The sequence below is a fragment of the Mustela nivalis genome (assembly GCF_964662115.1).
Source record: "Mustela nivalis genome assembly, chromosome: 19".
NCBI lineage: Eukaryota > Metazoa > Chordata > Mammalia > Carnivora > Mustelidae > Mustela > Mustela nivalis.
The window spans coordinates 36671080-36686876 of NC_139038.1; the positions used below are offsets into that span (position 1 = coordinate 36671080).

At 51.2% G+C, this 15797-nt stretch overlaps 2 long non-coding RNA genes across 3 annotated transcripts; one reads left to right on the top strand and one right to left on the bottom strand.

The window, feature by feature from the left end:
- The first annotated feature begins 78 nt into the window (after positions 1-78).
- LOC309854351 lies at positions 79-8020 on the top strand. Of its 2 annotated transcripts, XR_014306173.1 has the most exons (3): positions 123-753; positions 1524-5367; positions 5577-8020. It is a non-coding gene; the product is annotated as an uncharacterized lncRNA (long non-coding RNA). The 2 variants fall into 2 exon arrangements; XR_014306172.1 differs by lacking the exon at positions 5577-8020 and having other exon boundaries at positions 79-178; positions 1524-4774.
- A 30-nt stretch (positions 8021-8050) lies between these two features.
- LOC309854352 lies at positions 8051-15247 on the bottom strand. Its single transcript, XR_014306174.1, has 3 exons — positions 13108-15247; positions 10721-11134; positions 8051-8623 (listed from the first exon to the last, which is right to left on the bottom strand). It is a non-coding gene; the product is annotated as an uncharacterized lncRNA (long non-coding RNA).
- Between the last annotated feature and the right edge of the window lie 550 nt (positions 15248-15797).

The window sequence follows — 15797 nt, forward strand, 5'->3', positions numbered from 1 at the left end:
GTCTATTTGCTGCAGAGTTTGTCGATGCTGGCGAGGGACGGCGACCGGCCTTTCGCAGTGCACGCTGGGAGCTGTAGTCCAATGGCGCCACTCGCGAGCATGCGCAGCGGGTGGGTTACCGCCCGGAGTCGGGGCGTTGTCCAGGCGCTGACTTCCCGACCCGCCGCCGAGCGAGTCTGTAAGTACTCCGCTTCCTCGCCGCTGCGGGGTGGAAGCTGGGTCGGACGCCTTCGTTTCAGGACAGTGGGCACAGGCGCGGACGCCCCCGCGCACGCCCCGCCCGGAGCCGGCCACCCCGGACTCCCCGCGGGCCGTGAACCTGCGGGTGCTCCCTCCCGCCCCTCCCAGCTCCTGACCCTCGCGCCCGGCGAACTGGCAAGACTCAGGGCATCTCCGCCGAGCGAGACGTGAACCAGTCCGGCTCCTACCCTTGTCCTGCTTTCCGCCGAGCACCTGGGTCTTCGCCAGAGTGAAACACAAGAGCAGCATTCTCAAACGAACTATGGATGGGGTGTTAGGGGTCAAGAGGAGCACGAGCTCCGTCATCCGCCTGAAAGTAGGGTAGCATTTACTAAATTATTCTGCATCCGGACAAGGTGCAGAATATGGAAAATGTGCGGCATGGCATACATCTTTGAGGCCGGGGCCCTGCGTGCTGTGACGCTCCTGTTTTGTTATTATATGTAAAGAGATTGTAAGTGAAGGCAGTTCAAGATCTTTGGAAGAAGAGCAACCGGAATCTAGTTTTTTAAGGTTTTTGTTGTTGTTTTTAACTCCTGTAATCAGGCTCACCCCTTTGGTGCAGGAGTGGTTATATTGAGACACACAATGACAGATCGCTCCAGTCTTACCTCTTCCCAATACAGCAATTCCTAGGAAATTTGGAAAACCTCAAGACTTTTGACAGGCTCAGTTTATGTCAGATGCCTGACGTAAACTCCTGGAGTGGGAGGGAAGGGTACTGTAAGGAATAGCCCCGTGACACCAGCTGGAATTTAGGACTCAGTTACAAAGAAAGAAGATGCAGATCCGAAGTAGGAAGTAGTACTGGAAAATGAAAGCATACCACAAGCCAGTCGTGTCTCATCCACACTGTGTGTGTGTGGCTGTGGTGGTAGTAGAGACGAGAGTGTGAACGATGAAGAGGTTAATCCAGAGGCACCTTATGAGAAGGTGACTCCTGGCTTCCTGAGGGAATGGAGGGCAGGGACCAAGATCCAGGCATACGGGGGACACAAGAAAGAACAGCTGGGCTACATGGGAAAGTAGCTTGGGGAATTCATGAGCAAATACCACTGGCCTGTGGAGAAAACTGTTTTGATAATTCTAGCGCTTCAGATTCTCAGATTGTAGAGGGAGCAAAGGAAAAGGGCAGAAAGTACATCACGGGAAGCAGAGGGAAGGACTATGAGATCACTTTATGCTGTCTTTTTCCATTTCCTGCAACTCCCCTTCCAAGTCGCTGAGTCATTTTTTAGCTGTGATTCTGGACCACTAAGGTATTCTCTGATTTCTGATTCCAGGAAGACTTTCGCCAGTGTCCAGGAGAATGGTTTTCCAGTGATATGAAAAGAAATGGAATCTGATCTCCAGGGTAGTAATGGCTGCCAGTCAGCCAGGCTGATGACAGAAGTCATAGCTGCAACAAGGAGTCCCCAGGCATACCCATCCCAAGCAAGGACTGCTACCAGGGACAGAAATCAGGCCTTCCCAGCACCAGCCCTGACTCAGAAGCCTCCCACCAACGCTTCAGGCAGTTCTGCTGCCAAGAGGTAGCCAGCCCCCATGAAGCCTTTAGCAAGCTCTGGGAACTCTGCTGTCAGTGGCTAAGGCCTAAGACACACCCAAAAGAGCAGATGTTGGAGCTCTTGGATTTGGAGCAGTTTCCAACCATCTTGCTGGAGGAGATCCAGACCTGGGTGAGGGAGCAACATCCAGAAAATGGTGAGGAAGCTGAGGCTGTGGTTGAGGATGTACAGAGCGCATCTGGCCAGCAGGTGAGGACAGGCATTCAGGACCTGCTGAGTTTCGTTACGAAGAACTGAGCGAGAAGCATAGGAATCTTAGTGGAGAGGAGCTTGAGCTGAGAAACACACAGTAGCACTCTGTCCGCCACCAGAAACCACGAGCTGGCTTGGGGTGGTCCCTACCCTTCGTCTTTGGGGAGAATTTCTCGTTTGGTGCAATAACGTAGACACGGATATATTCAGTTTATGTTTAAGGTCCCTAATACAAATGTAAAACCTCAGAATACTTTCCAACAGAAGGCCAGGGAAAGGACAACTATCCCTCACCCACGGAGTTGGTGAGTTAAAATCCAGTGTCTCTTGCTGAAAGTCTCCTTGAGGGCAGATGCCATGTGTTATTCACTAAATAAAGTTGCATTAGAGCTGCTCCTGCTGCCAGGATTAAGGGGTCGGTATGGAATAGTGATGAGTTTCACAAAGTATGCCCTTGTCCACTTAGGGACTAGGTCGGACATGTGGTCAGTGTAACAATCTTGTACATTTTGGGAGAAGGGAGCTGTGAGAGGCACAGGAGAAGAAAAGGAACTTGGCTTTGGTTGTAGGAGTTTGTGGGAAGAAGGCAACTGAGATCCCAATCCCAAGTCTGGGAGAGGCACAGAGTAAAGGAGGAGTGTGGGCCAGAGGGACGCTGTAGGCTGAGCCCCTCTGCAGTCATCAGGAAGCAGCTCGCTGCTACATGCTCGCTGTAGAGCTACAGCTTGCTGCAGAGACTACATGCCTGGAACGGGAGATGCCCGTGACCCCAGTGAAGAGACAGACGTATCCTTGGGCTGCGGGAGGAAGAGCTGTGTTGACATAATGTGGAGAAGGCAGAACCGTGTGGTGGGGACATGAGGGTCCAGGCTGAGGAAGTTCCTGAAGAATCCAGGGCATCGGGACAATTACTAACCGCTAGGAGGGAGCAGAGAAGGCCAAGCAGTAGCACGTGGACAGAGTTAGAGACTGGGTCGGTGACCAGCGGGAGCCGCTACATCTAATAGTCCTCCTGCTCCTGGCTCCCTTGGCCTCTCTCTGTGGGGCCGGTCTCTCCCTCGTAGCCACCACCATTTCAGAGCCAAGCTCTTCACAGGAGTGAGATGGTACAGGAATGTCAGGGTTGAAAGAGTTACCTGAAACCTGTCTGGGATGGGATGGGCAGAGCAGGAAACGGAGGGTAGAGGGAGAAGAGCAGGTTGGTAGCACACGTCAGGACGCCAGCCGCCTCTGCCCACCACCCCTTGCTCACTAAGGGCCGGTTAGAAGCTTGGGACATAACGGACGCAGGTGGCTCTGAAAGACACAGGTGGCTCTGAGTGCCTGCCACGTGCCCCGTACTGGGGATTTCACAGTGAATGTGACAGGCGTTGTCCCTGGCCTGCAGGAGCCACACTCCATGGGGAAGCGGACGACAGGTGAAGGAAGAAAGCTACTTTGGGATAAGTGCTTGGCAGGAATGAGCAGCTGACGTGCTGGACAGGGACCACGGGGCGGACAGGAAGTGGACATGGCCTGTTGGAGAGGACACAGGAACTGAGCTGGGAGGGAGGCACTGTCTGTGTCAGCAGCTTCGGGTGGGCAAGGGTGTGGCCCATTTGGCGGAGCAGCGAGGGGTGGCTGTGAGGTCCAGGAGGAGAGGAGGATGGGAGGTGCGAGGGCTGGACAGGGTATCGTGCAGCTTATGCTTTACAAGCTCTGCTGGGTTGTGACAAGGCGGAGGGTGATGACAGGGTCTGGCAACCAAGGTCCGAGTCCTGGAGCAGCCTGTGAGCTGCACACGTTAGTGGCTGATGTGACAGCTCTCTTTTATGCTGGCAGGAGGACTATTAGATGTTGCTGAGCAGACGTGGGGAAGCCTGGACATGGGGAGAGAGGCACTTCCCACGCGAGGCTGCTGTGCTCCCCTGCCGCAGATGCGTGCCCGCCCAGCACTCGACCACCTCACCTCTGTCTGGTGCTTGCAGCTCCTGATCTTAATCACTAGAGACCAGATGAGTGAGACCAAATTCTGTTCTTTGTTGTTGTTGTTTTTTAATCACAGAGGTCTTAGACTATTTCTTTTCTGCCTCCTAGGTCTCACATGGTTTCCTAATGCCACTTGTAGAGGTTTTATAGTCCCTTATGCAAGAATTTCTAGTGACAGATGATGGGGTCTGTTCTCAGGTCCCAGATTCTGGGAAGGACTGGAAATAGCTCAGTGAGGAGACAGCCCTGTTGGGAGTGCCTAGAAAGTCACTGAGATCCCACCTGAAACGGGGGATTGATACAGAGGAAAGCACTTTGAAGGGGTCACAGAGCTCACAACCCAGAGCTGGGGAACAGTCAGAAGGTATGCCAAAGTCTCTGCCCTCACCTGGGGCTGAGGAGGAATGCAGTTTTGAGCTTGAGTAGGCTGCAGGGTTCTAGATTAAATGCTTTTGAAATAACCCAGAAAACAATATTGCAAATGTTACTCAATGGTAACTGCACAGAGGGTGGAGACTTCTTATGTGTAGCCCTAATTCTCCTTCACTACAATTGAATTCTGTTACTTCTAAACCAGGTACATTCACATCCGCAAGCTTGCCCTCACCTGCACACCAGCTCTTCCTGGACTTGAGACAAACCCTTCTCATGCAGCTTTTTTTTTCAACATGGGAAGAGAGAGGAGGGCAAAATTGTTGATTTTAATTGTTAATTGTTGACATTATATTTGCTGTACTGTTCTCTTTTAAGCAGATGAAACAATCAGTATATCGTTATTTCATTAGAATCCTTGGGAACGTCCCTGCCATCCGGTGTGTGGTTGCTGAGGCTGTGGGGTTGAATGTGAAGGGGCAGGACTCCGTGCGCCCAGGCCTGCTCCTGCAGCTCCCTCTGGCTTCGGGCTCTGATTCCTCATCCTGGAAACTCCTCCGATCAGACTTGTGTGTGTTCCCTGAAGTTCTTTATTAGGTCCACAGAATGAACACTTCCATACTAGGATTCCTGCGGATGGATTTCTGGGACAGTGTATATTATGCTGGCCTGAGAAAAATGAAAGGCTTGAGTTACTGTGGTATTTTTAGGAAGACAAGGGTCATCTCTGGGTGGTGGGGCTTAAAGCCTCCCCCACCCCCCATGAAACATGTTTTTTCTGTAATGTGTATATACGGCTTTAGAATGAAGCAATTTTTCTTTCCTTTCTTTCTTTCTTTCTTTTTTTTTTTTTTTTAAATAAATGGCTATTATGCCAACAATCTTGGCCCTACAGAGAGGGCCCTCTGCAGGGGCATCACTCAGAAGAATGACAGAGATCACACTCTGGGTAAGGATGCACATTCCCTCAGGGACAGACTGTCTCTGTTCCTCTTTCTCTCAAGACACACAGACTGGGGACGCCTGGGTGGCTCAGTTGGTTGGTCGACTGCCTTCGGCTCAGGTCATGATCCTGGATTCCTCGGATCGAGTCCCGCATCAGGCTCCCAGCTCCATGGGGAGTCTGCTTCTCTCTCTGACCTTCTCCTCGCTCATGCTCTCTCTCACTGTCTCTCTCTCAAATAAATAAATAAAAAAAATTAAAAAAAAAAAGACACACAGACTGGAAGACCCGAGAAAGGATGAAACAGACAGCGGCAGTGGAGACTGCTGGGTGAGGGAAGGAGAAACCGGGAGAGTCTGAAAGCAGGCATGACACACAAACTGCAAAAAAGGGAAAGCAAGATAACAGAGGATCAGGACGGGGCGGCCAGCACGTGTGACAACGAGTGGGACCGAGGGAGGGTCGAGACATGGAAAGCAGTGGGGACAGAGTGTGGCAGGTGGAGCATGGGGCTGGGGGACAGCCCGCAGCCCAGGAGACGAGGCCCATGGGAAGAGCAGGAAGGTGCGAATGCACGTGCGCACACAGCCAGAGCCGTCCTGAGGGGCGGTGGGCACTGAGTGGTGCTGGTGGGCTTGTGTGCCCAGGCCTTCAGGGGGCAGCGGGCCCTTCAGAGGGTCAGACCCTTAGAGCCATACACCCAGGGAGGCCCCCAAGCGAAGACATAGGCAGCTCTCAGGACAAAGAAGTGGGAATCGGGATAAAAAAGAGAAGGGAAGCTCTGGTAAATACCCCACAGCCCCTCCCCATCAGAGGATGCCCTTTCCACTAGGTGTGTGAGGAAGGAAGCCCACAGTGGGGTAGCTTCCTGGGCATGGCCACACGCAGCCGCGGCCGAGCTGGACAAACTGGCACATAGCTTCCTGAGTGGCTACCTCTGTCGTGCGGTGTGCAGGCCCCTGTGGTCTCACAGTGTGTCCCTTGTCCCCTGGTAGCAGGTGTGCCCTGGGGCGACAAGGAGACCGAGACCCTCCTGGCCATCCTCTGGGACACTCAACTTCCTGATGAACTCGGTCTCGTCAGCACAGCCAGACCTACAGGGTGGTGGCAGGACATCTCTGGGAGCAGGGCGTTCTGTGGGCCCCAGAGCTGTCCTGTGCTGAGTTCAGCAGCCTGCAATCAAGGTGCTGGGAAGTGGGGGCGGGCCGTGTGCCAGAGCCTTGTGTCCTTCATGAGGCAGTGGGTGCCCGGTCAAGTTCCTGGGCCTCTGCACCCAAGGTGGCGAGCTGTGCTGTTCCGGCCACGAGGGAAGGGCTGCGGAGTCTGGAGAGCTGAGTTGGCAGAACAGGAAGCACATAGCGATCAGAGAAGGGGCCTGGGCGGACGGCGTGGCCGGGGATGAAGGGGACTTCCAGGAAACTGGCCGGGAAGGTAGGAGACGGGACCTGCTGGTCTTGTTCCCACACAGAATGGGTAGGACTCTTGGCTCTGAAAGCCAGGGGACAGGGAAGTCCCCCCAGAAGCTGTCACCCCCCCCCCATCAAGAGGGCACTGCCTCCGCTGCTGTGAGCCCACAGCCCCGACAGATGGCCCAGTACAGGCCAGAGAGGCTGGTGCTCAGCAATGCGGCTTTTCCCCGTGCCCTCTGCAGCCCAGGTCCGCCTCCGCTGGCCTCTCTCACGGAGTACATGGCATTTCCCTGTGCAGCAAACGTCCTCGGCTTCCTCAGACCACTGTGGGCCTCCAGCCCAGACTCTCTCCCCTTCCCTCCTGCTCCAGCAATGCCCTTCTGTCCTGACCCCAGTGTGTGCTGGCCGCGTCCCCGCAGCACACTTTCCCCTCATTTCCGCCGAGCTCAGGGCAGCCTGTTGCTACTCAGCTGCCGGCGGCGAGGCCGTCGACAAAAGAAGTGACAGACTGGCACAAACAGAGCTGGCCTCTCGGCCTCAGATCACTGTGTCTGAACATCCAAAAAGAGACAGTATAGGGGCGCCGGGGTGGCTCAGTCAGTTAAGCGTGTGCCTTGGCTCCTGTCCTGATCCTGGGGTCCTGGGATGGAGCCCTGCATCAGGATCCCTGCTCAACGGGGACGTACTTCTCCCTCTCCCCCTGCTTGCTGCTCTGCCTACTTGTGCAAAGACGCTGTCTCTGTGTCAAATACATAAAATCTATTACAAACAAAGAGGAGTAGTATAGGACAGTAGATAGAATCTAGGAGTGATTTTCCTATAAGCCCAGGGTTAGGAGTTTGTAAATTCTGAAATCAGAGAATGAACTAGGCTAGTACTTAACAAAAGGCTGAATCCTGGGAACAATTTCCATTTAGGGGATGCCTGGGTGGCTAAGCTGGTTAAGCATCTGCCTTCAGCTCAGGTCATGCTCCCAGGGTCCTTGGATTGAGTCCCCATGTCAAGCTCCCTGCTCAGTGGGGAACCTGTTTGTCCCACTCCCTCACCACTGTACGTAACTTGCTTTTACCTTCTCATAAATAATAAGAACTTAAAAAAAAGAAAGAAAGAAAGAAAGAAAGAAAGAAAGAAAGACACCATAGAACAGTACATGGGATCTCCAGGTTTTTTCCTCACGACCACAGGGTTTGGACCGTGAACATAGTAAAACTGGAAAATGAACTTAGGCTATTGCTTAGCACAAGGCTGACTCCCATGAAGAATTCCATTTAGGTATTTGTCCCTTATGGTGCTTTAACAGCGACTTTCCTCATTGTCCTGTTCTTTCTCCACAGCCCTGTGTCTTTCTGTTCCCTCAGGTCTTGAGATCAAAAACAAAACTAAAAAAGAGAATCAAAAAACGGATAACTCGGGGCAAGCAGAAGTGAGGAAGGCCGTGTGGAGAAAGTCTAGGGAAAACCCTGAGCCCAGGAGAGACCAGAAGGGTGAGCCTGAGCCAGGAGGGCAACGTGGATGTTCTCCAGGGGAACAGGCAGGAGACCCCCGTCCCAGGAGAGGAGGAGGCAGCTGACACCCCGGGCCAGAGAGAAGGCCTGTGCCCATCTCTGAGTAGGGGAGACGACTCTCAGGGCTCTCAGGGCTTCCCAGTTCCCCGAACTGGGAAAACATCTAAGTGCCAGCAGTGTGGGAGAAGCTTTAGCCGAGGTTCCTACCTCATTCGGCACCAGAGTCCACATAGGAGAGGAGCCTCACGAGTGCGGCAAATACGGGAAAGGCTTCAGCGAGGGCTCCAAGCTCCCTGCGCACCTAAGGACGTGCACAGTGGAGAGACCCTATGGCTGCGGGGAATGTGGGAAAAGCTTCAACCAAAGCTCCAGCCTCATTGTCCACCAGAGGACCCACACCGGGGAGAAGCCTTATCAGTGCACCGTCTGTGGGAAGAGATGCAACAACAGCTTCAGTGCTCACCGGCGAGTCCACAGCCGGCGGAGTCCCCAGCCCTGTGCACATGTGGGAAAAGCTCCCACATCCATGCCCACCAGAAGACTCACACTGAGGAGAAGCCCTACAAGTGCTCTCGGTGTGAGAAAAGCATCCCCAAGAACCCTGTCCTCACCCCCCATCAGGGGCACACAGAGAAGACACACGCACACCCCAAAAAGGGACACAGGTTATGAGGGCAGGGCATAGGAAAGCCAACACATCAGTGTCCCCTAGTGAGTCTCTCCCAAAGCATCTATCGGCTTGTGGAGGCTTCTGTGAGCGAGTCCCTGGCTCGGCAGGAGACTTACAAGCGGATCTCAAGAACCACAGCAGAGGGCGCCTGGGTGGCTCAGTGGGTTAAGCCACTGCCTTTGGCTCAGGTCATGATCTCAGGGTCCTGGGATCGAGTCCCGCATCGGGCTCTCTGCTCAGCAGGGAGCCTGCTTCCCTATCTCTCTCTCTCTCTCTGGCTGCCTCTCCATCTACTTGTGATTTCTCTCTGTCAAATTAATAAATAAAAGCTTTAAAAAAAAAAAAAAAGAACCACAGCAGGGACAGGAATCCGAGTACATGTGCCCAGCTCTCTTCCTAGGCACACCGGTGACCCACAGTCCTGTGTCACCATGGACTTCCACACAGAATCCACAGTCCTGCCAGGAAACAAGGGTAACCTTGTCCTGGAGAGAGAATGGGTGGCTAGAGGCCTGGGAACGGTTTCTGGGGCAGGTCAGAGAAGGCCTTTTCCCTGCTCATGGGAAGCACATCTGGAAGGGAATGGCCTTCATGAATCCTAATCCAGTGACCTCTAGGCACCTGCTCTCTGCCATGTCTACCTCAGAGTAGGTCACTGCTCTGTCCGCCAGTCACCCAGAAAAGAGAGTAAAGCAGGAGGGACAGCTTAAGTCACAGGGTACCACTACTCTAAGTGACTTAATCTCAGAGTAGGTGTGCCATCTGGGTTCCTTTTTCTAAGATTTCTCCTCTGTATCACGCCCACCCAGGTTCTTGGTTTCTTGTGTTACATTTAATGGTTTCTATAGGTTTATAAGCATTACTATTTCTAATGAAAATAATGGTGTCTCTCCCTGTGCTCTCTCGGCTTTTGGTGTTTATTTTCTCGATTAGAGACTTTATCCTTGGGGACCTGGGTGGCTCAGTCAGTTAAGGGTCTGCCTTTGGCTCAGGTCATTATCCCGGGGTCCTGGGATCAAGGCCTGTGTAGGGCTCCCTGCTCAGTGGGGAGTGTGCTTCTCCCTCTGCCTCTGCCCCACACTCCTGCAAATGTGCTTTCTCTCTCCCTAAAATAAAGAAAGAAAATCTTGTAAAACCCAAAAAACTTTATCCTTGTGCATAGGCCCACAGGTTCCTGAAAGTGCCGAAGAGCCTGTGTCGGCACAGGAGGACATAGAGGGGAGCAGCAGAATTGGGTTGGAGGTGGGCTGCATGCTCACGGCGTGGGAGACATCAGAGGTGTAAGGAAACGGGTGCAGGAGGAAGGGCCTGCATTGAGGAGTACTAAGAAACAACCTATAACCCATTATTCTGAAGAGATATTTAACCTGTGAAATTTCCACGGATTAAACGTGGTCAGAAATGGGCGTCGCCTGGTTCCTGGCCTGTGCACACAAGCTGTTAGTACTTTCTCGAATTACAGTGAAAGTAAGAGTCATGGTGGCTGCTTCAATCTTTTTGAGGAAGTAAGCAAGAACAATTTTTTTCTTCAAAACAATAAAGAAAAGTTTTAGTTTTAGGGAAGAAAGAGAAGGCAGGCAAGTCCTAAGAATCCGTGTCAGTGTCTCCTCCAGTTGAGCCTTGCCCAGGCACCCACATTTGCCTGCACACACCGTTCCCGAGCAGGACTCCCACAACAGCCTATGCTGGTCGGTTCCCAGAGCCCCAGGCGCAACGCTGCTCTATGCAGAGGGTAAAAATAGCATCTTTCTGGGTTTTACTGTGACCTGTCCTGGGACACCTGACTCTACTGGACATCACAGTGGGGAAGAGACAGAACCCAGGGTGGATCTGCAGGGAAGGGCTGTGCATACCTGGTCAAGGAGCTGGATTTGTTTAATGAGTGAACCAGCGGAAGTCAGTGGAAACAACAACGGTGGCGCCCAGGCAGCCTCTCCAGCAGGCTCCTCCCACTCCCGGGTGCTGCAGCCAGGGAGCTGGGGGCAACTGCTGACTGCTTGCCTTGTTGAAGTGAGGCTGCCTCCCCACTCCAAACTGCTTCATGCCCCCGTCTGCCGGGCAGAGAAAGGAAGAGCCCAGCCCTCGCCTGTCAGCTGCCCTGGACAGTCTGGAGGAGACAGGTAGGAACAGGAGAGCACATTCATTTATTCATTCCTTCAAGAAATATTTGGTATTTCCTTGTTCTTTGCTATACCCAGTTCTTTAGCAGCCGCATACAACACCGTCAGTGAAGCGGACACTCATCTTCCAGAATCACCTCACCAGACCTAGAAAAACACCAGCACCAGTCGGGCAGCACCTCCGGCTCCAACACCCTCAAGATGGGACCCAGCTCTGCCGGGCATCTCTTACAAGTCCTGATTAATCCAACCTTTCACTGCGTTCCCCCAACCCCATGGGGACTAGCTGCTCCTTGTGCTCACAGTGTCGGGTACCTTTCTGCCTACCTCCCATGGACTCCCACAGCCTCACCACTGCACTGGCCCCTGGAGGAGGAATCTGAAGTAGGTGCATAGCAGGGAACACCTTCAAGCCTAAAGCTCTCTTCTCTGGTACAGAACAGCCTCCTGGTTTGGTTCAGCCCTTCACGTGTCTATTAAGAAGCCAGTTTTCCCTCCTGTGTAAGAAATCCTGGCACTCACCAAATGGTTTCTGTAATTCCCTCCCTCACGGAAACATTTTAACTAATTGATAGAATCTCAGTGGGCACTTCCTTGTGATTTACTAACCACTCCTGCGGGCAAGACCCTCAAGATTCTCACAACCCAAAGATGATGGCCAAAGCCACAGGCCGCCACCGCCCCCCCCTTCACAGATATCTGCTGTGGTTCCTCAGTCTAAGATGGTAGTTGGGTGCTCGCAGCCGAAACGGGAGCTGGATCCCTCCAGCTGCCCGACCCCTCTTCTCGGCCTCTCCTGTGAGGGGACTACCCTACCAGCCAGTGCAGGAACCAGCTGGGGAATACTGAGACCCTGGACTGGAGCGCACACATTTCTCCACTGACCACATCACGTGCGAATCTCTGCATTTTGTATTTTAGCTCCCACATCATTGTTCTGTTACTCATCCTTGCCTGGCTTCCTGGCAGACAGTGAGAACAAAGGACTCTAGCAAGTAACCTAAGTCACTGAGGCAGGGGTCAGGCCTCCAAGAGAAAACTTGGTGCAGCCAACCCTGTTCTGGCAGATGGAAGAAGTGGGTCAGACGTGCTCCATGGACTTCGCCATTGTAGTGGCACCTCTGGAGTTTGCAGAAATATGTGATTTACAAAGTGTTTCAAGTAAAGTCTGGGTTTCCTGGGAAGCCCAATGCACACTACTACAAAAGAAGAGGAAACTGGTCTGTTTGAAATGTCTCTGTCTTCCCTCTATTTTCACTACTAACTTTCTAAACAGGATGGCTGAACCTCAGTACTACTGACATCTTGGTCCAGAAAGGTATTTATTGTGGAAAGGTATGGTGCAGGGAGAGGTAATGTTTTGTGCATTATAGGAAACAGGTAGCTGCACTCCTGGCCTCCACCCACTAGATGTAATGACCAACCCTGAGGTGTTACCACAAAATTGACTCCATTATTACCATGTGCCTTTTCAGACAAAATCGTCCTTGGTTAGGAACCCCTGTCTAGGGACACGTCATTAGACCAGGCTGGTATAAAAGTTTTCATCTCTCCACCTGGTCTTCCTACATAGCAGATCTGGACTTCCTGACTCTCCATGTATCTAATCCAATTGTACAACAAATCTCTTCCAAGGCCCTGGAGACTTCTTGTTACCACTGAAATAAGCTATGATCTCCAGGCTTGCAAGGTTGTCCTCGACAATTGAGGCCCCTCCAGCCTCACTGTCTACTACCCTATGCACATTCCCCAACCAGCTCAGGTGAACCAGTTCTAGGTTCTGGAATAAACAGGCTCTGGCCTTTCCAGTCTCAGTGCCCTGACCAACTAAATTTTTCCTGCCTAGAGTACTCTTTTTTTAGGGTCCTCTTCCTTCTTTCCACAGAAAGTGAACAGGAGGGGCTGCAGGTCTCCGTCCCTCCAACCAGGGGAGGAAGGGCACTTGAGCCTAGAAATGTGGAAAGAAGGAAACTTTTATGTCCTCAAAGAGCACTATGGAAAGGCAAGACCCCACTGCCACTATCACCACCGCCTTCTTGAAGCCTCCGAACGCTGGGAACTCCTCCTCGGCCCTGTCTCTAACTCGCTCTCACAGCGCCTTATGTAACGCCAACCAATACCAGGACGTTTCTGGTGGGTTGTCTTCACCGGCTTAGGAGCTCTTGGAGGGCAAGATGAGGGTATGAGTGCTCTTCCGAAGGGCCTCAGTGAACGCGTGCTTCAGCGCCGTACATCGCAAGGGCAGGAGGCTCGGAACCTTTCAAAGGTCTCTCCACGGGGAAATGCGCCGACGGGTGCCCCGAAGGGAGACGGGTGGCGCGCCGGCCACTTCCTCCCCCCACCCCCCAAGAGGGGCGAGGTCCCGGCACACTGCCACTCGTTCTTCGCGTCCCGGGAGGAAGACCACAGCTGCAGGATACAGGGAGGGGCCGCAGAGCTCGGGGCCTTCCAGACGGGAAAAGTCAGCTTCACAAGAGTCACTCACGAGCCACTCCATCTTTTCCAACGCGCTAGACCGAAAGCTGCCGCGGGGAATGCCGGGACCTTCGGACGGCCTGACGCATGCGCAACGGCTCAGCCCCACCCACCCACCCACCAATGGGCGGGGCGGAGTACGCAGGCGCTTCCTAAAGGACCTTTCGGTTTCTCTGGTTTCCGCCTCCTCCTCACCAATGAATCGACAGGATCTTCTTCGTGTCGTGCCCTGGAGCCAATCGGTGTATTTAAGCAAGCGGCGGGTGGGGGGAGCGGGGCTTTAGGCGTTTGTTAACTCTCTCCTATTGGTTACTGCTCTTCTGTTGGCCAGACGCTTCCGCTTCCGACTTGCATGGGTTTTCTTTCCAATGTACGTGTTGCTCAGTGGGTTTTACAGATGGGACAGCGAAGTGGTTAAAGACCGTCGCGGTATTGATGTGCTACGCACACTTGTAAACACGTCCATACTACGTCATCCTGACATCCTATTAAGTCAATAGAATTACCTTTTTCGTCCTCGAGAAGAGGAAACCACGACCGTTTTTAAGTGACTGTCACGAGAGAACTAGGGTTTCCAACCCAAAGTTTTCTTCCCTGTTTCAGTTTTAAATATCCCGTGCGTACCGCAAACTGTTCTCCCAAGAAAAGAGTTTCCGCATTTCTTATTCCACAAGCTGCACTCTCTTCCCAGAGGAAATAACTGTTACTTGTGTGTATATTTTTCTGAGCCTGCCTATGAAATTTTGCCCGTTTATCTTGAAGGTTTTCTATTTCGATATATCGACCTCACCTTTTATCTTTAGGCTGCCCCATTTAGTCATATACCAGAACGTTATTCAATCTTCAATCATTTCCATTTTGGTGGACACTGAAATACTTTTCCTAATTTTGATGTGTCTTTGTTATCCTTGATTGGGATATTATGGATATATTTTGAAGAATGAGCTGATAGATTGGGATGTGGAGTTTGAGGGAAGTTAGTGCAGACTCCTCTGTGGTCTCTCTGCCTTTATGCTGGCCCATTCATCCATCCATCATTTATGAAGACACTGGTTGCCCAGTGAAGGAGTATACTGGATCAGGACATAAATGGAAGGAGGTGGGAAGTGAAATAGACTAACTAATCTCCCTACGAATGCATTCCACTTTGATTAAATATAACACTGAGTAGTTTTTTCTAAACACTCCTGCAGGCATTGTCTATTTGATCCTTAAAATGATCCTGCAAGGTATTCTATTCACTTTACAGATGATAAAAAGTGAGTGCTGGAGAGATCAAATCTACTAGCTACCATATCTCATTATTTCTGTAGTACATAAAAATGCTCATACCTCCTTGTGTCATGACTTTTCTGTTATCTGCTGTGTCCCTACTTAGAGCGCAGAGTAACTAGACAGCTACATTTTAGGAAAGAGAGAGCAGAATGATTGTGGAAAACGGCCAATATGACAATTTGCTTTTTCTCCTCCAGTTCCCTGTGTTTTACTATGACTCTAACTCCACGTTAGATTAAAAATATCCTGTAATTTTGATGGGAAGTTCTTCATTACTCCAAAGTGTTTAAGGATTCCCTCTTTATTTTCCTATTTCCTTCCAAGTTACTTAGCAATTTAAATGACTTGCCTAGAAGATATGACTGTTCAGTTTCCTTGGTAGTTACGGTTCTCATAAATTAATCCACTGCCATTCTGGTTTATATATTAATGTAGGAGTTTAGTCATTCTGGCCCTACCTTCTGAGAACTTCGTCTACTCTAAGCTTGCTTTTTAATAAAAAATTTGAACCTGCAAGTCTCTGGAGTTTGATAAATACACCAAGATAATGGCAGTACTTGGTTAGATCTGGAGACACACTTGAAATATTACTGAGTGGAAAATCATTAATATAGGTCATGGCTCGGATTACAACTGGAAAAACCAATTCAGAACAATAACATAACTGGATTTATTTGGAGGGGGCATTATAGATATGTTCAAGGTGGATATTTGTCACTTTTTGTTTGGCACTGTCCAAGAGACAGGGTAGCTCCAAAGTAGTAAACATAAAAATCCTTCATTTCACAAATTTAGTTCATAGTGTGAAAATATGTGGGGCTTAATTCATTTCACTAAATATTTATTGAGCATCTGCTACGTATGAGACATGTGTTTAAGTGTTGTGGAGTGATATATTTTAATAAAGTATATCACTCTTCTGAAAATAGTCCTAAAACTATTGATTTCCTTTTCTTTGGAAATGTAGTTGCTAAACAACTTACTCATACTAACCCAGTTTCTCTAAGGAAAGAGTACATGAAATATGGTAGTATGTATGTATTCCCATGGCAATTCTAGT